General features: G+C 40.8%; 1 pseudogene; it reads right to left on the bottom strand.

Moving 5' to 3' along the window:
* Window positions 1-173: 173 nt before the first annotated feature.
* On the bottom strand, window positions 174-23,969 carry LOC127691941 (60S ribosomal protein L26-like 1; annotated as a pseudogene).

Genomic DNA, 23,969 nt, shown 5'->3' with positions numbered 1-23,969 from the left:
TCTTGACCTGGCTTTCTATCCTTTCTACCAGTTGAGCACACAACTTTCTCCCTATCAACTTGGAATTGCCTTCAGGCAAAGAACAATCTTCCAGACCAGCACATTGGTCTTGGACATCCCCCCCCCCTTTTATTTTACTTAAGCAGTCTTTAGTGAAAGCAGTGCAGATGTCTTTACTCCTGCATCTTCTCGATCATCTCTTCCTTGTGTTTGCCCTTCTCCTTTCCTACTTGTAGGGACTGGCTCTCCTCTCCAGCATCTTCCTGTAGTTCTTGTCCCGCTTTAGTCTAGTAGGATCCACCTTGCTGGTGTGGATGCCCGCATGGACAGTTGTGTCATTAGCCTTCTCTCTCTGGACTCATTCTGTGTAGATGACACATTTCTTTCTGTGTAAGTGGACCACTGTGCCAATCTGCTGGCCTTTGTAGTATCCTTCAACAATCTGAACTTCATCGTTCTTTCAAATGGACATAGAGCAAACATTATACTTCTGTCTCAGTTCCTTGGAAAGAGGGGAAGACATAATCTTCCTCTGAATGTGAGAAGGTGCATTGAAATGCCCTTTGTGGTTCTTGCTTTGGTCAGAAGTCATGAAGGGATTGAATTTTATTTTGGTGGCTGTGATCTAGTAATGGATGCAAAAGGCAGCTTTCTCTTAACTTATGAGAAACAAATTTCTGTTATTTTATATCACCAAGGTCTGTGATGTTTGGGACTAGTAGAACAAATGGGTTAAGTAAGAAATAAATTTCTGTTAATTTTAGATTTAGGTCTCTGATGTTCTGAAACAGCAGGACAAACAGGCTAAGGCCCTAAAAAGCCACCATTTGCTTCTCTAGAAGAGTGTTAATGTTCATTGTCAACTTGACTGGATTTTAGCTCATCAGGGAAACCCACTTCAAGGCTTGCCGATGAGAGTGTTTCCTGAAAGGTTTAGCTGAAAGGGAAAACCCATCCTAAAGGTGAACAGCACCATTGGCCAGGGTCCCAGCTGGATGAGGAGGGGAAGGAAATGTAAGCCTGTCTTTCAGCTCTTTTGGCTTGCTGACTCTGGACACAGTGTAGCCAGCTGCATCAGGATCTTAACCCAAAACCTTCCCTGCTGTACTGTAGGAACTATATCTGTTCTTAAACTGAAAGCCTGAACAGAACGTCCCTCTCTTCAGTTACCTTAGTGAAGCATTTTATCACAGCAAGGAAGGTAATTAATAGAAGAGGGGAGGAGCTTTTTTACATAAACAAAAACCACAAAGTTTTAGAACACATGTGGCAAGAGTCCAAAAACACAAGGGATGATCATATCTTAATCCTAAATCTCAGTGTCTTACCGCAGCAGATTCCTCACGTATGCCAAAGCTCCCTGTGAGCTGGGTGCCTCTGCTGAATGGCTTCTTTGCTAACCTACGGATTATATTTTATGGCTCCATGGTGACAACACAGCTTCCACAGACTTTGCCAAGGACTAAGAAACAAACCAGCTTTACTTGCCTTCTCCTAGAAGCAAGTGGCTTTCCCTCAAAACTATTGGCAAGAAAGTGTCATGCGGTTACAACGAAAGTGCCATGGAAGCTGGGACTGTGGTGTGCACGCTTGTGAACCCTGACCTCTTCTGCCCTAACTGTCAAAAGCACAGCTTAGGAGCACTTCCTCCATGGAGACCTGCACAGCTACCCTGCCCCTACCAAGAAGAATCAATTGCTCCCCTGATTCTGTTTCCACTGAAAGTTGACATATTTATTAATGACTGATAACCAAGACATAGGCTTTTCATACTTAGGACTTATTTAACTTTAAAAGGACTATTTCTGTCTTCTGCAGCAAACATGTATTTTATTCTGTGTTCATGATCCTTCCTCCTTGGAGGACTGCCATTCCCAGCCCTCACGGATTTCCCGACTTAAAGCAGACTGCCCAGAAGACACATAATGACAGTGGGTGTGTTCTAGTCTCTGGAACACTGTGTTTGGTTCAAGGGTAATTGTGACTCTCAAGTTGGTCTGATGGGACACAATGACAAACTTTTCTTAGCTTTTTGTTGTTGTTTGTTTGTTTGGGTTTTGCATAAGATTTTTTTTCCATGGTGATTTATAGTTGTAGGAATAATAGCTGCTGGGATATCTGAGGCCTCCAGTGGAGAAAGTCTGATACTGAATGATTCTAACACAGAGGGAAGGGGAAGGGGAGTGATGGAAAAGAATAGTAGAGGCAGAAGAGGAGAGCTAAGAAGAGGAAGCAGTCACATGTAGTCACAATTCCAGAACACTAGAAACAGGAAGAGAAGGACTGTGAGTTCACACAGACCTTGGCTATGTAGTGATGCCCTGTCCAAAATACCAAGAACTGAGGATACACACATACATATGTGTGCGTGTGCATGTGCGTGTGTGTGTGTGTGTGTGTGTGTGTGTGTGTGCGCATGCGTGTGTGTGTATGTGTGTGTGTGTGTGTGTGTGCTTGTATGTGTGTGTAGGGAGAAAGAGAGAGAGAGAGACAGAGGGAGAGACAGACAGACAGACAGACAGACAGACAGACAGAGATCAGGGGTAAGTACAGAAGTACCGAACATGGGCAAGGCCTTGGATTCCATTCCCAGTACACAAACAACAGCAAACAAAACATGAACAACCACAGTAAAATAATAACAATCAATAATAAATGAATAAGTCAGTAAATAAATAAATCAATCAAGGAAAGAGAATGAGAAAGCCAATAGTCTGATTTGAGCCACCAGTTCCTGGGTTAACAGCCTGTAATCATTTGGTTTTGAGCTTTTTGATTATCTAAAATTTTTTAAACTTTTTTCCCTTTTTTTTCCTTAAGCCATGCTGAACAGTATTTTCTCTCACACACAACTGAGCTGTTTCTAACTTTTCAGACTGGAATGGAAGGTATACAGTAGAAGTAAGACAGTTTTCTCATTAATACACCGAGATGAAGGGGCAAGCAGCAGTGGGTGTTCTGGAGCATTCCATCTTGACATGAGAGAGTACAGAACAACCCCTTGCTTCCCTACCCGCACCATCTTCCCATGTGTTGCTTTCTCCTATATTCATGTCCTTGGCTGCTTTGTCATTCACATGGATAACCTTTACCCTTCATGTCTTCTCACCGCCCAGCCCAACCAGGTTCACGTCCAGTTGCTCATCAGCCTTTGAGTCCTGGGCTTGTCCTTAGTTTGTCTGAGTTTAGGAAAGTCTCCAATGCCTAAACTCACTCTTGCCTTGACATTTTTGAAAACACAGATACTGTGATGGTGATGCCGCCAACAGTCCCAGGGATAACTCATCGAGCAGCATCTTCCATCTCCCACACACTCTGCAGCCTTACTCCTCCCTGCCTGCAGGAGGACCTTTCCATCTATATTCTTCAATTTTTCAATAATTCTATTTTTTAAGTAATGGAAGTTGTCTCGGAAGCTATTTCTATATGTCTGAGGACAGATAATAATGTTTACCTATCCACAGGGAATTAGCTACCCAATGCATGGCTGATCATGGGTGTGAGTATCCTCAGTCTCTATCCATCTGTTAGCTTAGATCAAGTACATTTAAAAGTAGTTGGCAAGTGCTGTGTTGCTCCCTGCACACTCCTCCCGTTTCCTGTTCCTTTTCCTCCTCTTGTTCTATCCAACTGAATTCACAGAGAGAATCTCATACATGGGATTTAATTTGAGATTACAGCATTTCCCTTTTCATTTCTGTTCCTTATGTCCTTGTCTGCCACAGGAGTGAAGAATATGAGAATCCCTCCTGTTGGCCAATCTTGGAAGCATTTTGTGGGTACCATCAACCACCAGTTTTAGGTTGGTACAACCAGAAGTTCTAGGTAGTCTACCTCTCAGATGCCAAGAGACCCATTAAAGTTTCCATAGCTAAAAAAAGAAAAAAAAAATCATGAGTAACTTGACCCTAACTAAATACATCAGTCTTCCAAGGTATGGTCTAGAGCTCATACACATGTGATTCTGCATGGGAGAAGGTATAGACCATGCAGTTTCCTCAGATCCACTACCAATGGACACTTGTATTTGGGAGAGCCTTCTATGTAACTCGGAGAACTTTCTCAGGCAAATACTGGCTTAATGTTTTAATTAGATAATTTAAATGATATCTTCCCTGTTCCAGGAATGTCCCCTGTGTTTCTCCTTGTTGTATCATCTTTGTTGTGCTAGCCACTCCATCTGGTTTAGGTTCTGCTGGGTAGGTAGTCATTATCTCAATGGTCAAGCACAATGGTAACTCAACTAAAAAAGGAGTGTGATTAGTCTCCATTATGTGGTGACAAATGCTTGCAAAAGGTTGAATTAACCTTTGATGCTAAGAAGAAAAGGGAGAAGGGGGAGCTAAGGGAGAAGGGGGAGCTAGAGGAGAAGGAGGAAAAAAGGAGGAGAAGGAAGGGGAAGAGGAGGAAGAAGAGAGGAAGAAGAGGAAGAAGTGGAGAAGGACAAATCAAGAAAAAGAGGCTGGATGCAGGTAACACGATCCCCAGTGTTCCCTGAGACTTCCTTTCTGACTGGAATCTGAGGGGCTTAATATGGTCTTTAAGGAACATCAGGTGGATAAATATTTACGATTTTATTGTGAGGACACATTGTCTTGTGTGCCTGCAGTCATTTGATTTTTATGGTTTATGTGTTTCCAATTTTCTGGGGGGAAACCTTGGCTGGTTAATTTAGACCAGACCAAAAGACAGACTGTTCACAGACCTACATAATGCCTGATACATGGACTCAATTTTCTTACATGGGGCCTTTCCTCTTTCTTAAACACAGCAGAGTGTTAGTTACCATCAGGTGGTTTAGCCCACTGCCTCCAAGTTCCTTTACTCATCGTCATCCAGATAATATAACCATTTTCTTTATATCATATAAATATCATATATCATATCATCTGGATTATTATACATTTAAATTAAATTAAAGGTGAGAATTGATGCCTCTTCATTTCTTTCTTTTTTATTGATCTCTGCAGTCTTTCTTCTCTTTTCAATGAGAAAAAATATGAGTTTTCAAAAGATGTTTCTTTACAACTTTATTTAGCTAAATAAGAATAAATGCAGCCTACATATTGTTCCTTTGTAATTATCTGTAAAGGGACATCAGCTATATGGCAGAAACAAAACCTTCCTGGAGACACAGGATAAGGAGAAACATGCTAAGAGACACATTCTAGGAGACACATGCTAAGAGACACATTCTAGGAGACACATGCTAAGAGACACATTCTAGGAGACACATGCTAAGAGACACATTCTAGGAGATACATGCTAAGAGACATATGGTAGGAGACACATCACTCTTCCTAGACTGCTTTTGTCTTATCGCTGAGGATTTAACTCTACAATCGCTCCATGAAGCACGGAGAATTTTTTTTTTGTGAGAATTTCAGAATGAGATTGGGTGTCAGCACTACGTGCATGGATTATTTTCCTTTGGGTGTCACCTTCTGAACTAAGCAACTGACTGATGGAGGACGAAGGCTCTGCCTCTTGTTGAGGCTGGCTGAACTGAGCAAAGTGCTAAGTTACACGTTACCTTTAAGCCATGTCTCTTCAGAAGAAGTAGGTCTACACTGGCTGGAGCTTTGGTCTTTATTCCACTTCAGACCAGCTTAGGTGTCTAGGGAGCAACCTGCCTAACTAGAAGATTTGCACAGGACTTTCCAACGTGTCTAATGTGACTGCTTGCTGGTCCCTTCACCTATGTAGAGCTAGCACTCTTCTCTCCACCGCAGTGTTGAAGTACAGCAGAGCTGAATGCTGTCAATGGCAGTGTTTCTCCTGGGTTAGACATTTGACTGACCTACCCACTTCTCAATGCTCTCTGCCTATAGGAATAGGGTTCAAAGACAACACAGGTACTCACTGTTTCCATGGTAGTGCTGGGATATAACATGACAGATGAAAGTCCTTAACGGAATGTCTAGTGGTAACAGAAAGGTGTCCTTTATGGTGAATTATAGCTTTGTGGGCAGAATGAAGCAATGGGTTTTCCCAGGGTTGTTCATACCTTATCATGCCGTGCAATTTACTCTTAACCACATGTGGCTAAGAAAAGCACGTTTCAATGGGATTTAAGCATAATGTCCCTTCTTTCACTTCTACAAATGAGAAGCAGATGCCTGGAGTCTCTGGGTAATACTAGGTTTTAATAATGCTGCCATGCATCAGGTTAATTAATTGACACTGACAGTAGTACTAATAATAGTAATAATCACAATAAATTTTTACAGAATGTTTACCATGTGTCAGCCATCAATGTTTTATGTGTCTTATTTCATGTAACCCTCAAATCTCCATGTGGAAGGTTAGTGAGTTCTTTTTTGTTTTAGGCCACCCAGATGTTCTCTCCTTTCCTGTCAGTAATAGTATACAGATTTTTCTTCCTCCCAAGGGAGCTTCCAAGAATTGGGGAGGAAATGGTTCCTATGCCCAACCATAGAAATGGGCGCTAAGGAGCTTAAGCTAAGCTTATCTCCCAGCCAGTACTGTTTAGTTCAGAGTTGATCATGTGACCGAGTTTGGGATAGTTAGCTCTCCAGTGACATTTTCTAGGAAAATACTGGGTTTTTCTGTAGAAGTTTTTCCAGATATAACAGTCATCATAATACTATGAGTGTAGAAGCTGCTTGGAAAAGTCACCCTTGGCAAACATAGCAATGAAGGAACTAATAGAGACAGATAAATCAGTTGGAACTTTGTAGATTTATTGAGCAGCTATGTTAGTGATCAATTAAGGTCCAAGCTAATTTTAGGTTTTCAGCCAATCCTGCCCCTTCATCATTGGGTTTTCCTATCCTCAGAATCAAAACTTTCCTAACAGATTCTAAGATCAAAATGTTTATTTTCAAGTCATGGAACTGGGCTGAGAATGTTTGAACACGTTCTTGACTTAATTGATGAAGTGAGGTGGTAGGTGTGATGATTACTGCTCATTGCCTAATCTGGCCGGGTTTCAGGGTCACTGCGGAGGCAACCCTCTGGGTATGACTCAGAAGGTGTTCCCAGACTAATGACCGAAAGACAGCATGGATGCTGGGATGGGAAAAAACAAAACAAAACAGGAGAAAAGGAGCAAGAGTGCCCAACAATCTCCAGACAGCTCCCTCTGTCTGCATGTAGATGCAGCATGGCTAGCCACCATACTCCTGCCGCCATGCTAGACGACGTCCTCAAGCTGCAATCCAAAAAAACAAACTCTTCCCTCTTTAAGTTGACTACCTCGGGTCTTTTGTTGCAGCCCTGAGAAAGGTGACTAGTAAGACAGTAGGGATTTGGATCCGGGTGGTTTGATTACGAAATCCATGAACATGGCTGATATCCTGAGAGAGGGGGAGTACTGGGGAAAATGGCTTCCTTCTGCTTCTGACTACTAATGAAAAGCAAACTTAATTTGTGAAGAGTCAGTTAATTTTTATTTTTTTAAATCTTGGGCCATAGACCCTTTGTTTTCTACAATTTTCAATATCTGCAGTCTGAGGTGGTTATGGAAGATAAAACTTCTTACTGGAAAAAGCATTATAAGTTATCTTGTTATGAATTCATCAAATGGAGGTTTAATCACTATGTGTTTAGAATAGGATTGAAATACATCCTGAAATCATAATGCTTCTGAACCACATGTAAAATAATCAAATATGCATTTTTGAACTTTAGAATAGTTAAAGGTGGGAGTTCCCTATGGAAGAATGACATACAATTGACTTTGACCTCCTATGAACTAAGTTCATGATCTGTGTGTGTGTGTGTGTGTGTGTGTGTGTGTGTGTGTTCATAGAAAAGCTGTATGTAGGTTTTTAAAGACCAAATGAACAAAAATTAAATGATACTGCCAGGTAAGGCAGCTCACACCTCTGGAGGTAGCGTCAGGCAGATAGTTGAGTTCAAGGCCAGCCTGGTCTACATAGTGAGTTTCAGGTGACCTGAACTACATAGTGAGACCCTGTCTCTAAAAAAAAATAAACAAAATCCAAAATGATAAAAAGTGATTCATCCAAAAGTTTTTCCGAAGTAGAAGATAATTCCTACTCCATAAGACATTACAGCTGCATAGGAAGAATCACAAATGAACCAGTTGGAAAAACTATTTCAAATTAACTATTAGACTATTACTAGAATGGTCCATGTTCTTTTCTTCCCCCCTAGACTGGGGGAGAAACGAAGAAATAGTTCTTGTAAATATATGGTTTTATTCCTCAAAAACCTGATACTTTTTAGCACTCAATTAAAAATTAATCTTGCCATGGGGGAATGAATGTGCAAGGTATAATAATACACATGCATGAAAATGAAGGCAGTTATTTTGTATGCTAACTAAAAAATTAAATAAAAAAATTAACCATGCAAAGTCTATATAATATAGACCGAAGTCTAAATGGAAGGCAATAGCAAAAACTCAAAGCGTTTTATGAAATTACAATGTAACAGGTCATTTTTTTTTATATTTCTTTTTTTTTATTCGATATAATTTATTTACATTTCAAATGATTTCCCCTTTTCTAGCCCCCCCCCCCACTCCCCGAAAGTCCCGTAAGCCCCCTTCTCTTCCCCTGTCCTCCCTCCCACCCCTTCCCAGTTCCCCGTTCTGGTTTTGCCAAATACTGTTTCACTGAGTCTTTCCAGAACCAGGGACCACTCCTGCTTTCTTCTTGTATCTCATTTGATGTGTGGATTATGTTTTGGGTATTCCAGTTTTCTAGGTTAATAACCACTTATTAGTGAGTGCATACCATGATTCACCTTTTGAGTCGTAACAGGTCATTTTTACCTTTCCTTCCTTCCTTCAAACCCTTCCCATATACGTCACTTATTCTCCCTCAAATTAATGGCCTCTATTTTTCTAATCTTTTATATGTATGCATATGTACTAGTAGACATATAAATACAACTGTTCAGTCTGTATAACATTACTTGTAAGTAGTATGAGTTTTAGGTCTAACTACTTGGTATTGGATCACCAAATTGGGGCTCTTCCCTGAGAAGACTGTCTCCCACTATCAGCCTTCCTTGATTGCCTGCAGTTCTGTGTCTAGGCTCGAGGCCCTCTGAAGGTTCTGTCCTCTGTGTTAGCATGTATATTGTCCTTGCTCTGGTTTTTGTTTGTTTGTTTCTTTGTTTGGTTTTTTAGGTAGCAATGTTGATGTAAAAAGACTTTTGATAGAAACTGTTCACAAGAACTAACTGCCTCACTAAAGACATGGGCAAACCTTAGCCAGTATTTTTTAAATTTTAGTGATCACTGGAATATGAGAAAAGTTATTAAAATCCATATCCTTTTCCATATCCTTATCCTGTGTCCCCTGAGTCACACGATATCTGGAGCCAGAGACTGGGAATTTGCACATAGCCCTCTTCCTGTGACGATTCTTCTGCAGGTCACTTAGGTGATAGTTTGTAAAAGGTAGCCTCATGAAAGATATCTAAACCCGAGACTTGGGCAAAATGATTCAGCTGAAGGTCCAGGTTCTAAAGATGTGAAAGATTACATCAATTATTCAGAAAATTATGCGTAGGAGTGGTTTTCTTTAAATAATATTCTAACTCTTGAAGGGTTTTAGTTATAGCAATTAATGATAAGTGACTGTTTAAAATAATTGTTTAATAAATGGTTCAATTTTTAAAATGTTGAGAGTAATAGTGTGGTTAAGAGGAATACTCATTTTCTTCAAATTATTGAGCCATATTATAAGTTTATCTTGACTGCTCAAACCACGGCTCTGTCTGTGATCAAACAATTTGGAGCGGTTTGCCTAGATTAGAAAGAAATTAGTACCCAAGTGGAAAAAATTTTTGTTTAGAGTCTTAACTTCACCAAACCTCCTGAAGGTGACAGTAAAGCCGGATGTTCCTGCGTAATGATTTCACTTCCAAAGTGTCCTGATTGTCTCTTAATAGAGCAGGAGATGCTGGGCTCTTAGAAGCCATGGGGTTTTAGTAACTTTCAGCCGACAGCAATAGATCTCTCATAAAATTCTATGCAAACTGCCAGGATGTTCGTTATTCCATAGGCAAGAATGAGCATAAGTAACAACACTGAGGTAAATAATCATCCTGTAAACGTTATCGACCAGGAGTTCATCACGAGGTCATGCGCTCTGAACATCTGGCTCAATGAGTCAATTGTGAATTGTCAAGGTCTTCTTAAGAGGGGTAAGAGCTGCCTGCTATCTTTAGGATTCTTGCTTCTGAGCGAAAACACCTGAAGTAGTCAGTTGAGTAAATAGAAAATTGACATGCCAGTGTCGAAGATGATCACAAAACTATTTTCTTTACCTATTTAGGAAAAGTTGTGATGGTTGTGCACGCTTTTGTTACCAGGGTCCTGGGTGAATGGTAGACAATGGCTACATCCCTCGTTGGCCAGGCAGCTTCACTTGATGCTATGTTCACCCAGTACTAGAGTCCTTTGAGGGGGAGACCTCCGCTCGCCCAGCTTCACGCCTTTCTCTCTCCCCCCCTATCTGGGGACCACACCTGGACTCAGCACCCCATCTCAGGTCATGAGTGATCATGGGGACTCTGGACTTTTTGTTTTGTCCTCTTAGCACACCAGACATTTGCTGGCACTTGCCGGGATCCTTAATATCCCCGTGTTCCATCAATTTGAAGGACTTCCCTAGAAACATTGAGAAGGAACATGCATAGAATGAGGCCGCAGTGCTGGAGTCTAGGCTCTACTGCAGTCGGGGAGGCCTTAGTTCCAATGCTGCTCCTTGACTATCATGCTTATGGTTGATTATCAATGAATTGATCAGCTTTAGTGGGAATGGCTCACAAACATGGCTCAAAAACTCAACTATGAAAAAGGTCATGTGCAAATGCTTCCCCATCCCATTGTTTTATTGCCCAGGATATTGACTGGGCTCTCTGACCTCATGGAGATTCTATGCGTACACAGCTCCACTGCTGCCAGGCTTCACTACTAAACTCTATGGTCCAGAGACAATTCACAGAGCTTTGGCCCTGGTCTGTGTGTGTGTGTGTGTGTGTGTGTGTGTGTGTGTGTGTGAGTGGTGGTGGTGGTGGTATGTGTTTGTATATGTATGTGTGTATGTGTATGTGGTATATGATGTATACTACCCACATATGTATATGTGTGCTTGTGTATGTATATTGTGTGCTTGTGTATGTATATGTGTATGTGTTTGTTATATATGTGTATGGTGTGTGTTTGTATATGTATGTATATGTGTGTGATGGGTATTTATTGTGTGGTATGTGTGTGTTTGTGTATGTATGTATGTGTATTTGCCTGTGTGCAGTTGTGCAAGTATGCTTTCCCACATGGGTGCAGGGATTGACATCTAGGATGTTTTTCTCAATCACTTCTCTTCCTCACGTGTAACAAGGTCTCCCATAGATCCTGGAGCTCTCCTTTCCACTAGGCAGGCTGGCCAGTGAGCCCCTGGGATCTGTTGCCTCTCCATTTCAACCCTGGAGCCAAGGCATGTGCTCCCATGCCGTTTTTTGTTTTTGTTTTGGTTTGGGTTTTTTGTGGATGCTGGGGAATCAAACTTAGTTCCTTGCACTTGTGTAACAGACACTTTATAACCTGAGCCATTTCTCCAGGCCTGCCCTGGTCTTTTTAATAATGGAACTATTTTACATAGTACAGCAGAAACAAAGTTCATCTTGGGGCTCCCTAAGGGAGTCAGCATTTGGCCTCTTTCCAATTTGGGTACTGCTAAAATATATCATATGAACATTTGGGATTTTATGCAGAGGATACTTCTTAAAGGCAGAATCACTAAACTGAAGGGGAAGGCATACCTTTTATATTGTAATACGAAGAAAAAGACTCACTGATATGTTATCTTCTTAGCATGTTTGAATTCTGGGCTTGACACATCATCAGAATTTTCTGCCCTGAAGTGAATTCTGTACCTGAGAAGGTAGAGCTCTTGCAACAAAATTGGTGGGCAGATTTCAAGCTGACTCATCAAACAGAAGAGATGGGGTAGGGGCTTGAAGGGGGAAGCAGGGAAATATTGATGTGGAACAAGGAGACAACTGGAGGCTTGCCAAAACCAACACCCTTTCATCATCTGAGGGAAGCAAATTCTAGGAGGCATCGTGAGCACTGTGGTGATCAAACAGGCAGAGGATGAGAACAAACTCTGCCCTAGGTAAAGCCAGTGCCCGGCAGGAGAGGGACTAATTAGGAGAACAGAGAGACAATGGCTCCGTTCTCACATATGGAGTCGATCTTACTTTAAATAGGTTAAAGATTCATTACAAATTATGATTTTTCTCCCTAGGTGCCCCTTTGATAACAATAGACGCTCCTCCCCCCCCTTTTTTTGTTCTCCTCCAAATTGGACACAATCAGAACAGCAAGAGTTGCTCAAAGAATCACTTTCCCTAATCCTAGGAACTCACTTTCTAATGTGGCCGTGCACAGGTCTCCCTTTCTGGTTCTTTCTTTCTTTCTTTCTTTCTTTCTTTCTTTCTTTCTTTCTTTCTTTCTTTCTTTCTTTCTTTCTTTCTTTCTTTCTTTCTTTCTTCCTTCCTTCCTTCCTTCCTTCCTTTCTTTCTTTCCTTCCTTCCTTCCTTCCTTCCTTCCTTCCTTCCTTCCTTCCTTCCTTCCTTCCTTCCTTCCTTCCTTCTCTCTCTCTCTCTCTCTCTCTCTCTCTCTCTCTTTCTTTCTTTCTTTCTTTCTTTCTTTCTTTCTTTCTTTCTTTCTTTCTTTCTTTCTCTCTCTCTCTCTCTTTCTTTCTTTCTCTCTCTCACTCTCTCTCTCTCTCTTTCTTTCTTTCTTTCCTTCTTTCTTTCTTTTTTTGAGGTTGGAAGTGTTAGGAAATAAAATGAAGCAGCAGTAGGGTAAGGGGTACCTGGTAAACCCATGCTAAGGTGTCTCCTTAAGAAGTCACACCAATTGACAGACAAGGGAGGTTCATGTTGGAGAAGGGAAGGGAGTGAGTGGACCTGGAGAAGGGGTAGGGGTAAAGAGACTGGAGCAGAATCATGATGACAGAGAAGGCAGGACAGAGAGAAGGAAGGATGGTAAGAAAGAAAGAGAGAGAGGCCTGTGGGAACAGAGAGAAACAGAGACAGTGATAGAGAGACAAGGAGACAGAGACAGAGACAGAGAGACAGGGAGATAGAAGGGTAACAAGCAGCCCTTTTTATATTCTGCCACATCTGGCTCAGCTGCTGCTACGTCTCGAGGAATCATCCACCAACATATTGTTGGATATTTTCTTTATTTACATTTCAAATGTTATCCCCTTTCCTGGTTTCTCCCCTCTCGGTAACCTCCTACCCCATCACCCCTCCCCCTGATTTTATGAGGGTGTTCCAACACCTACTCACCCACTCCTGCCTCTCCATCCACCATTCTCCTACACTGGGGCATCTATCAAGCCTTCATAGGACCAAGGACCTCTTTCCCCATTGATGTCTGACAAGGCCATCCTCTGCAGCTGGAGCCATGTGTACTCCTTGGTTAGTGGCTTAGTTCTTGGTAACTCTGGGGGCTCTGGTTGGTTGATATTGTTCTTCCTAAGGGACCCCTTCAGTTCCTTCAGTCTTTTCTCTAACTCCTCCATTAGGCATCCTACTCTGAGTTAAATAGTTGGCTGTGAGCATCTGCCTCTGTATTTGTAAGCCTCTGACAGGGCCTCTCAGGAGACAGCTTTATCAGGCTCCTTTCAGCAAGCATTTCTTGGTATCCACAATAGTGTTGGGTTTTGGTGACTACATAAGGAATGAATCCCCAGGTGGAACAGTCTCTGGATGACCTTTCCTTCAGTTTCTGCTCTAAACTTTATCTCCATATTTGCTCCTGTATTTTGTTCCCCTTTCTAAGAAGGACCAAGCACCCACACTTTGGTCTTCCTTCTCAAGCTTCATGTGGTCTGTGAATTGTATCTTGGGTATTCAGAGCTTTGGGGCTAATATCCACATATCAGTGAGTGCATACCATGTGTGTTATTTTGTAATTAGGTTACCTTTATCAGGATGATAGTTTCTAGTTACATCCATTTGCCTAAGAATTTCATGAATTCATTGTTTTTAATAGCTGAGTAGTATTCCGTTGTGTAAATGTACCACATTTTCTGTATCCATTCCTCTGTTGAGGGACATCTGGGTCCTTTCCAGCTTCTGGCTATTATAAATAAGGCTGCTATGAACATAGTAGAGCATGTGTCCTTTATAACATGCTGGAGCATCTTCTGGGTATATGCTAGAGTGCTATAGCTTGAGTGGTATAGCTGAGTCCCCAGGTAGTGCTATGTCTAATTTTCTGAGGAAACTCCAGAATGATTTCCAGAGTGGTTGTACCAGCTTGCAATCCCACCAACAATGGAGGAGTGTTCCTCTTTCTCCACATCTTCGCTAGCACCTGCTGTCCCATGAGTTTTTGATTTTAGCCATTCTGACTGGTGTGAAAAGGAATCTGAGGGTTGTTTTGATATGCATTTTCCTGATGACTAAGGATGTTAAACATCTCTTTGGGTGCTTCTTGGCCATTTGATATCTCTCAGTTGAAAATTCTTTGTTTAGCTCTGTATCACATTTTTTAATAGAGTTATTGGGTTCTCTGGAGTCAAACTTCTTGAGTTCTTGGTATATATTGGATATTAACCTTCTATTTGATGTAGGATTGGAAAAGATCGCTTCCCAATCTGTTGTTTGTTGTCTTGTCCTATTGACAGTGTTCTTTTCCTTACAGAAGCTTTGTAATTTTTTGAGGTCCCATTTGTCAATTCTTGATCTTAGAGCATAAGCCATTGGTGTTCTGTTCAGAAAAATTTTCCCTGTGCCCATGTGTTCAAGGCTCTTTCCCACTTTCTCCTTTTAAGTTTCAGTGTATCTGGTTTTATGTGGTGGTTCTTGATCCACTTGGACTTGAGTTTTGTTCAAGGAGATAAAAATGGATCGATTTGCATTTTTTAATATGCTAACTGCCAGTTGAACCAGCACAATTTGTTGAAAATGCTGTCTTTTATCCATTGGGTGCTTTTAGCTCCTTTGTCAAAGATCAAGTGACTATAGGTGTGTGAGTTCATTTCTATTCTGGATCTTCAATTCTATTCCATTGACCTTCCTGCTTGTCTCAATACCAATACCATACTGTTTTTATCACTATTGCTCTGTAATACAGTTTGAGGTCTGGGATGCTGATTCCCCCAGAAGTTCTTTTGTTGTTGAGAATAGTTTTTGATATCCTGGGTTTTTTGGTTACTCCAAATGAATTTGAAAATTGCTCATTCTAGCTCTATGAAGAAGTGAGTTGGAATTTTAATGGAGATTGCATTGAATCTGTAGATTAGTTTTGGCAAGATGGCCATTTTTAGTATGCTAATCCTGCTAATCCACGAACATGGGAGATCTTTCCATCTTCTGAGATCTTCGATTTCTTTCTTCAGAGACTTGAAATTCTTGTCATATAGATATTTCACTTGCTTGGTTAGAGTCACACCAAGGTATATAATATTATTTGTGACTACTGCGAAGGGTGTTGTTTTCCTAATTTCTTTCTCAGCCTGATTACCCTTTGAGTAGAGGAAGGCTACTGATTTGTTTGAGTTAATTTTATATTCAAACACTTTGCTGAAGTTGTTTATCAGCTTTAGGAGTTGTTTGGTGAAATTTTTGGGGTTACTTAAGTATATAATCATATCATCTGAAAATAGTGATACTTTGACTTCTTTTCCAATTTGTACCCCTTTGACCTCCGTTTTTTGTCAAATTACTCTAGGCAGAACTTCAAGTACTATATTGAATAGATAGGGAGAGAGTGGGCAGCCACATCTAGTCCCTGATTTTAGTGGGATTGCTTCAAGTTTCTTTCCATTTAGTTTGATGTTGGCTACTGGTTTGCTGTATATTGCTTTTACTATGTTTAGGTCTGGGCTTTGAATTCCTGATCTTTGCAAGACTTTACACATGAAGGGATGCTGAATTTTGTCAAATGCTTTTTCAGTATCTAATGAAATGATCATGTGTGTGTGTGTGTGTGTGTGTGTGTGTGTGTTTAGTTTGTTTATGTAGTGGATTACATTGATTGATTTCTGAATATTGAACCATCCTGAATCCCTGGAATGAAGCCTACTTGATTGTTGTGATTGATCATTGATGTGTTTTTTTATTTGGTTAGCAAGAATTTTATTGAGTATTATTGCATTAATCTTCATAAGAAAAATAAGTCTAAAGTTCTCTTTCTTTGTTTGGTCTTTGTGTGGTTTAGATATAAGTGTAATTGTGGCTTCATAGAACAAATTAGGTAGTGTTCCTTCTGTTTCTTCTATTTTGTAGAAGAGTTTGAAGAGTATTGGTATTATATCTTCTTTGAAGGCAAATTTTGATAGAATCCTCCACTATATCCATCTGTTCCTGTGCTTTTTTTGGTTGAGAGACTATTAATGATTGCTTCTATTTCTTTAGGGGTTATGAGACTGTTCAGATGGTTTATCTGTTCGTTCCTGTTTTAACTTTGGCACCTAGTATCTATCTAGAAAATTGTCCATTCAGCCAGATTTTCCAATTTTGTTGAGTATAAGCTATTGTAGTAGCATCTGATAATTTTTTTAAAAAATTTTCTCAGTTTCTGTTTTTTTATCTCGCTTTTCATTTCTGATTTTATTAATTTGGATACTGTCTCTGTACCCTCTGGTTAGCCTAGCTAAGGGTTTATCTATCTTGTTGATTTTCTCAAAGAACCAGCTCCTGGTTTTGTTGATTCTTTGTATAGTTCTTTTTGTTTCTAGTTGGTTGATTTTAGCCCCGAGTTTTATTATTTCCTGCCACCTACTCCTATTGGGTGTATTTGCTCTTTTTGTTGTTGTTGTTGTTGTTCTAAAGCTTTCAGCTGTGCTATTAAGCTGCTAGTGTAAGCTCTCTCTAGTTTCTTTTTGGAGGTACTCAGAGCTATGAGTTTTCCTCTTACCACTGCTTTCATTGCGTCCCATAAGTTTCGTATGATGTGTCTTCATTTTCATTAAATTCTAAAAAGTCTTTAATTTCTTCTTTGTCCATGTTATCATTGAGTAGAGCGTTGTTCAGCTCCCATGTGTATGTGTGCTTTCCAGTGTTTTTGTTGTTATTGAAAACCAGCCTTAGTCAGTGGTGATCTGATTGAATGCATGGGATTATTTCAATCTTATTGTATATGTTGAGGCCTGTTTTGTGACCAATTATGTGGTCAGTTTTGGAGCAGGTACCATGAGGTCCTCAGAAGAAGATATATTCTTTTGCTTTTGGGTGAAATGTTCTATAAATATCTGTTAGATCCATTTCTTTCATAACTTCTGTTAGTTTCACTGTGTCTCCATTTATTTTCTGTTTCAATGACCCGTCCAATGGTGAGAGTTGGGTGTTGAAGTCTCCCAATATTATTGTATGGGGTACAATGCGTGCATTGAGCTTTAGTAAAGATTTTGTGTGTGTGTGTGAATGCGGGTACCCTTCCATTTGAAGCATAGATGTTCAGAATTGAGAGTTCTTCTTGACAGATTTTTTTTCCTTTGACAAGTATGAAATTTCCTTCCTTATCTTTTTTTAAAATAAGTTTTGGTTGAAAATTGATCTTATTCGATATTAGAATGGCTACCCCAGCTTGTTTCTTGGAACCATTTTCTTAGAAAAATGTTTTTTAACCTTTTGCTTTGAGGTAGTATCTATTTTTTCACTGAGGTGCATTTTCTGTATGCAGCAAAATGCTGGATCCTGTTATGCATCCAGTCTATTATGGAGTTATGTTTGTGTGGCTATCTTCTTTTGGGTTTGTTGAAAGATTACTTTCCTGCTTTTTCTAGGGTGTAGTTTCCCTCCTTGTGTTGGTGTTTTTCCATCTATTATCCTTTGCAGGGCTGGATTTGTGGAAAGATATTGTGTAAATTTGGTTTTGTCATGGAATATCTTTTTTTCTCTCCATCTATGGTAATTGAGAGTTTTGCCTGGGTATAGTAGCCTGGGCTGGTATTTATGTTCTCTTAGGGTCTGTATGACATCTGCCCAGGATCTTCTAGCTTACATAGTCTCTGGTGAGAAGTCTGGTGTAATTCTGATAGGTCTGCCTTTATACTTGACCTTTTTCCTGTACTGCTTTTAGTATTTTTTCTTTGTTTTTGTGCATTTTGTGTTTTGATTATTATGTGATAAGAGGACTTTCCTTTATGATCTAATCTATTTGGAGTTCTGTATGCTTCTTGTATGTTTATGGGCATCTCTTTCTTCAGATTAGGAAAATTTTCTTCTATAATTTTGTTGAAGATATATACTGGCCCTTTAAGTTGGGAATCTTCACTCTCTTCTATACCTATTATCCTTAGTTTTCGTCTTCTCATTGTGTCCTGGATTTCCTGGAATCTTTGTGTTAGGACCTTTTTGCTTTTTGCATTTTCTTTGACTGTTGTGTCAATATTTTCTATGGAATCTTCTGCACCTGAGATTTTCTTCTCTTCTATCTCTTGTGTTCTGTTGGTGATGCTTGCATCTATGGCTTCTGATCCTTTTCTTTTTTTTTAAATTTTTTTTATTCGATATAATTTATTTACATTTCAAATGATTTCCCCTTTTCTAGCCCCCCCACTCCCCGATAGTCCCTTCTCTTCCCCTGTCCTCCCTCCCACCCTTCTGATCCTTTTCTTAAGTTTACTAACTCCAGGGTTGTCTCCTTTTATGATTTCTTTGTTGTTTCTATCTCCATATTTAGATCTTGGATATTTTTGTTCATTTCTTTTGTTTGTTTGTGTTAATTCTTTAAGGGATTTTTATGTTTCCTCTTTAAGGGCTTGTACCTGTTTACCTGTCTTCTCCTGTATGTCTTTAAGGGAGTTATTTATGTCCTTCTTAATGTCCTCTATTATCATCATGAGAAGTGTTTTTAGATCTGAATCCAGTATGATAGTGTATCCAGGACTTGGGAGAACTGGGTTCTGATTATGGCAAGTAACCTTGGTTTCTGTTGCTTATGTTCTTATGTTTGCCTCCTGCCATCTGATTATCTCTAATGCTACCTGCCCTTGCTATATCTGACTGAAGCCTGTCCTTCTTCTCATCCTGGTTGTGTCAGAACTTCTTAGAGTCCAGCTGTCTCTGTTATCCTGTGATTCTGTGATCCTGTGATCCTGAGATCCTGGGTGTGTCTGAGGTCCAGAGAGTCAAGCTGCCTCTGGAGATCTGAGATCCTCATGTTACCAAGCTCCTGGGATTCTGTGATATTATGATCCTGTGAACCTGGGTCTGTTAGAGCACCTGGGAGTGGAGCTTCTTCTGGCAGTTGTAGGACTGGCTGTGTACAAGGTTTTCTCAGGTTACCTGCTCAGATTGGAAGGAACCTGTGCCACTTGTCTGGGTGTTCCTGGGTCCCTGGGTCCCGCTGGTCCCAGTTACTCCCTGTGTTGGGGCAGATCCCCCTCTCCTCCTCACCTCTGATCCTGTGATCCTGGATGTTAGAGCGCCTGGGAGTAGAGCTTCCTCTGGGTGTTGTAGGACTGGTTGAGGAGTTTGTTCCTAAGGTCTGTTTAGGGCACTGACCCAGACCTGAAGCCAGCTAGTTTAATGAGTAAAAACAATAATACAATCTAGGTCTCTATAATTCAGATAGGATTAATAAAAGAGTTGGTTATAAAGACCAGACAGTTTTTCTACTTATTAAAACACACATTCACTGCAGTATGTCCTTGGACATTTATCATAGTATTCCCCACCCCCCACCCCTTGAATCAGATAATCAGATATAGGAATAGATAGAATCTAGGTGTAGATTGCTAGGAGATCCTTCCAAATCAGCTTTACATCCTACAAACTAGAACTCTTATGGCAGAATGAGCCTGGACCATGTATGAAGGGAACAGTCTAGAATGCATATTTCCAGTACCACATACCTGAACTTCCTGCATAATGCAAATGCATCCATGTTTATCAGGGTGGCATCGAGTTGAAAGTGTCTGCCACGAGTTTGTGTCTTTACCTTCCAAATGGAATAAAATGATATGTATTTTACCTTGAATTGTCTGATTAGTAATCAACCTCTAGCCCAGGTTTCTTTGTATTGAAGATAAATCTTCTGGATAGGATGGTCTCAGTGCTGAATCACCTGAAGAAGTCAGAGTCGGGTCGAGAATCCATGTGTATAAACACGACAAACTTTGACTGTCATTGTCTGTATGAATGACCAAGTTAATTTTTTTTATGCAGAGGAGAATTTTTTAAATAAGCTTTTTAATGGAATTCCAGTGCACATAAAACAGCTCAAAGTTGTGTCTGCTTGCATTTCTCTTCTCTGCTCCATGCTCTCTCCCCTGCCCAAGTCTGGAACTTTTGGAACCTAGGAAGGATAGACCCTATCATTAGTACCCAGCATGGCAATCTGCCTATCAAAGGTACTGGACCAGAATTGTGAAAAAAGCATGGAACCTGAGGCTTTAGTAACATAGAGAAAAGCTGCTAGGCACAGCAGCTGATGGTTTAAAATATCGAACCAAGTGAAATCTATATCATTCAAGTGTCAACTCCATGGCAATATTTAAAAGGGTCTGAGGATCGTTTGGGAGAATGTTTCTAAAAGGGCTTGGTTGGTTCTCACACAAATATAGCTTTATAGTGACAGGGGACAAAGTAGGATCACCTGATGAAGAGAGAGACAATATGAGGACCTTTAATATCTGTTCATCTGTTATGAGTTATTGTGGTTTACCTGCTGACTGACAAATTTTTCCAAAGCTGTGGGCTATAAACTAAGGGGGCGGCATCATTTTTCAAAAGCTGGTCTATGTGAGTCTGTGCAGCATTTCTTGATCAGAACTGGTGTGTCCTAAGTTTAATACCTTTAGATTTGTTGTGAAGATTTTTTAAATTGAGGCATTTCACATATAAATTCACACTTCCATTTTTTCTTGAAGATCTGACAACACTGGGGGGACCCTCATCTGAGCCACTGGCTATTGAGGTGTGGTCTCTAGAGCGGCAACAGCACTGCCACCTGGAAACCTATGAGAGCCTGTAGGCTAGAGCCCAGAAATCTGTGCATTAACAAGTCCTCCAGGTACATTATACCTTGTGTATATGTGCACATGTGTGTGTTATATGTATTTATTAGTGTTGGTTTATAAATATGTGTACATGGAAGGAATAGGTGGTGCCTTTCCTCCATCATTCTTTTGGAACTGGAGTTATAGGCAGTTGTGAGCCACCATGTGGATACTGGAAACCCAACCCAGGTCCTCTACAAGAGTAGCAAGTACTCTTAACCACTGAGCCATCTCTCCAGACATCTTTTCTTTTAAGGTTTACTCATTTATTTTTTTAGGAGTATGTATAAATGCCTCAACTATATGCATATATATATATATGTATATATATACATACATACTTGCATATAGATATAGAGATAAAGATATAAGAATAATGTTTGTGCAGGTGCTGTTGGTGGCTGAGAGAAGGCAGCAGATTCTCTGGAACTGTAAGCTTATAGATTCTGAGAAATGAACCCAGATCCCCTGGAAGAGAAGCAAGTTCTCTTAAGCACTAAGCAATCTCTCCAACACCCCCTATCCACTTTTTACATTTTCTTTCTGGATACTTAATGTAGTTTAACTCATTTTATAACCCAGGTAGGCTTTGAATATATGATCCTCTTGCCTTAGCCTCTTGAGTGTCTGGAATTGCAGGCCTGTTCCAAGAGGCCTGGCTCTGCCTTGTTTCATTTGAGAAGCAGCTGAGATTATAACCAGGTGGAGCTTGGTGGCACGTGTTGCATCCTTGCTAAGCTGGCCTGGGCAAGCATCTAGCTCTCGTGAGCTTTTGGAGATTTTAATTCCCTCACCTCGCTGCAGAAAGGATCACATAATTTGAAGGTACAAGATTTTCCTGTCTCCAGTGAGGATCTGAGTTCTTAAACATTTGAGGTCACTGGGAGATCTTTAGGAACCACAGGCATATCAGATCTATTAGCTGCTGCCCATGTGGCAGTATGAGAAAACTCAATTAGTACCAACAGATAAGGGCATATTGAAGTCTTGGGAAAAAGAAAGGCCTGGTTGGAGTCCCTAATGCATACAAGTAAAATGGTTAGATAAAGCTTTATTTAATTACACCACAGGCGGGAAGAGAGTCACAAGGCATCTTGGTGCTTTTAAGTGTGTGTGTTTTAATCAATTTTTCAGAATGTCTGTATGGTTTCTGCCAGTTGCCTGGACAGCCATTAATTACTCAGCCTCACCCTAAAAATAAGCAAGGCTCCATCTCATTATGAGGGAACCTGCTACCAAGGCAGCCTCCGTTTGTGGGCTAGGCCTGTAAGTCCTCCCAGGTTCGACCCCCACATAGCTGGCTAGCCTTCTTTTCATTTGGCTTGCCCAACTGCTACTCTTAGTAAGTACACATGCCTATGTCACATAGATCAGCCTTAAGTTTTACTTTCAGATTCTAGAGATAATGTTTAGCTTCCTAAAAGAATCATAAAGCAGTATGAATTAGGGCTCATCAGATATTCATGTCTCTTGCCTTTCCTAGCTCCAGGGCTGGTTAAGTGGGGTTCTGTTGCCAATTTTAGACAATGGCTTGGATCTTAAATTGAAATTCTGTGTCTCTTTCGACCGACCATTAAGAGAAGACAAATCTCCATGCCTTTCGTTTTTTCTGCTTTTGTAACACTAGATATCATATTTGAAGTGATGGAATTGCAGACAAGAGGCCACTTGGTTTTTGCTTTTATACTGGAGGTCAAGGATAGCTACTTGACACATGCCAGGTTCTGATGTGAACAACATTTAAGCCTTTGGCAATCTTGACAAGCCAACTGTCATAACTCAGAGAATCTGGCCTGGCTCACGAACACTTAGGGGTTTCAGTGAAGTCAAATTAAAGGAAAGGGCAGCTTGGACCTTGCCTGTTGGTAGAGCTGCCCCGTGAAGGAAGTGGTCAGTAGCTACTCCGCACATGGTTACCTGGACACAGCAGCATAATTCTCTAAGCGGTGATGGTGCCTAAGACGATATGGGAATGATTACTGTGGTTTGTGATAAGTTTTCTAAGGAGAATCAAAACTTTGTTAGTTGCCAGGAAGGGGACTTTGTATCAAGTCCCTGGAAAAGAAGGGCTAGGAAAAATGGGTGGAGCATGAGAAGGGCAGAAGTGAGGAGCAAGCCAGGGGTAGGAAATTAAACCTTGGAAACCTTGGCCCTAAATTCATATGAGTGAAGGGAACTATCTGAGAAAGACATCTAAAATGAGAAGAGGAGTCAGTATAGATGCAGAAGGGCACCAGTGTTAGAGAGCCATGGGGAAATGTCACAGAAAATGAGCAAAGGAGATGAGGAGAGAGTGGGACCCATCAACATAGGGAAGTGCTAGAGAAGAAAGCTCAAACTTCTGTGACAGAATTGAGAGTGGATTATCATGGTATGGGGACATGGTAGACTCTACTCCACTCCACCTGTCTCAGGACAACAGAGCAGTTGAGTGACAAGATAGAGGTGAGATCTTTTGGCCTTTCACATGTGAAAGGCTGGGTTCATTCTGTCTATGCCTGCCTAGTGTATTCCCTGCTACCACAGGTATGGAGCAACTCATAAGCTCCACAGAGCTACCCCAATAACAACTTGGCCAGGGCTCCACTTTGTTCTCAAAGCCCACAGAGGCACCTGCCCGCAGAGGCAACAGCTTCTGGCTGATCTTAAAGCTGCTTGTGATTGGCTTTTTATTCAGCATCCCATTAATTTGCTAAACACTATTTTGGTGGATGTGGAATATAAAAATGTAGTAGGTGGTTAATAAGAGACAAGTTGCAAGAGAATGCTCAAAGCTCTGAGCTGCACGTACAATACCTACCCTCCAAAGGGCCGGTTCCCCGCGGGCTGGCGCGGAGCATGGAAGCCAGGTTCACCATCCTCCTCACGGTTCTCTTTGACCTTCTCCTCCCCCTCGGTGCTGTGTGGTGGGCGTACAACTGTTGCGAGTAGGTGGCACAGCTGTTTGCTTTGAGTGCCTCTGTACCTCAGGGATCCCAGCCACACAGTCAACAT

The sequence above is a fragment of the Apodemus sylvaticus genome, chromosome 9 (assembly GCF_947179515.1).
Source record: "Apodemus sylvaticus chromosome 9, mApoSyl1.1, whole genome shotgun sequence".
Lineage (NCBI taxonomy): Eukaryota > Metazoa > Chordata > Mammalia > Rodentia > Muridae > Apodemus > Apodemus sylvaticus.
The sequence above is the reverse complement of the archived record's forward strand: the minus strand, read 5'-3'. Positions and strand labels throughout refer to the sequence as shown.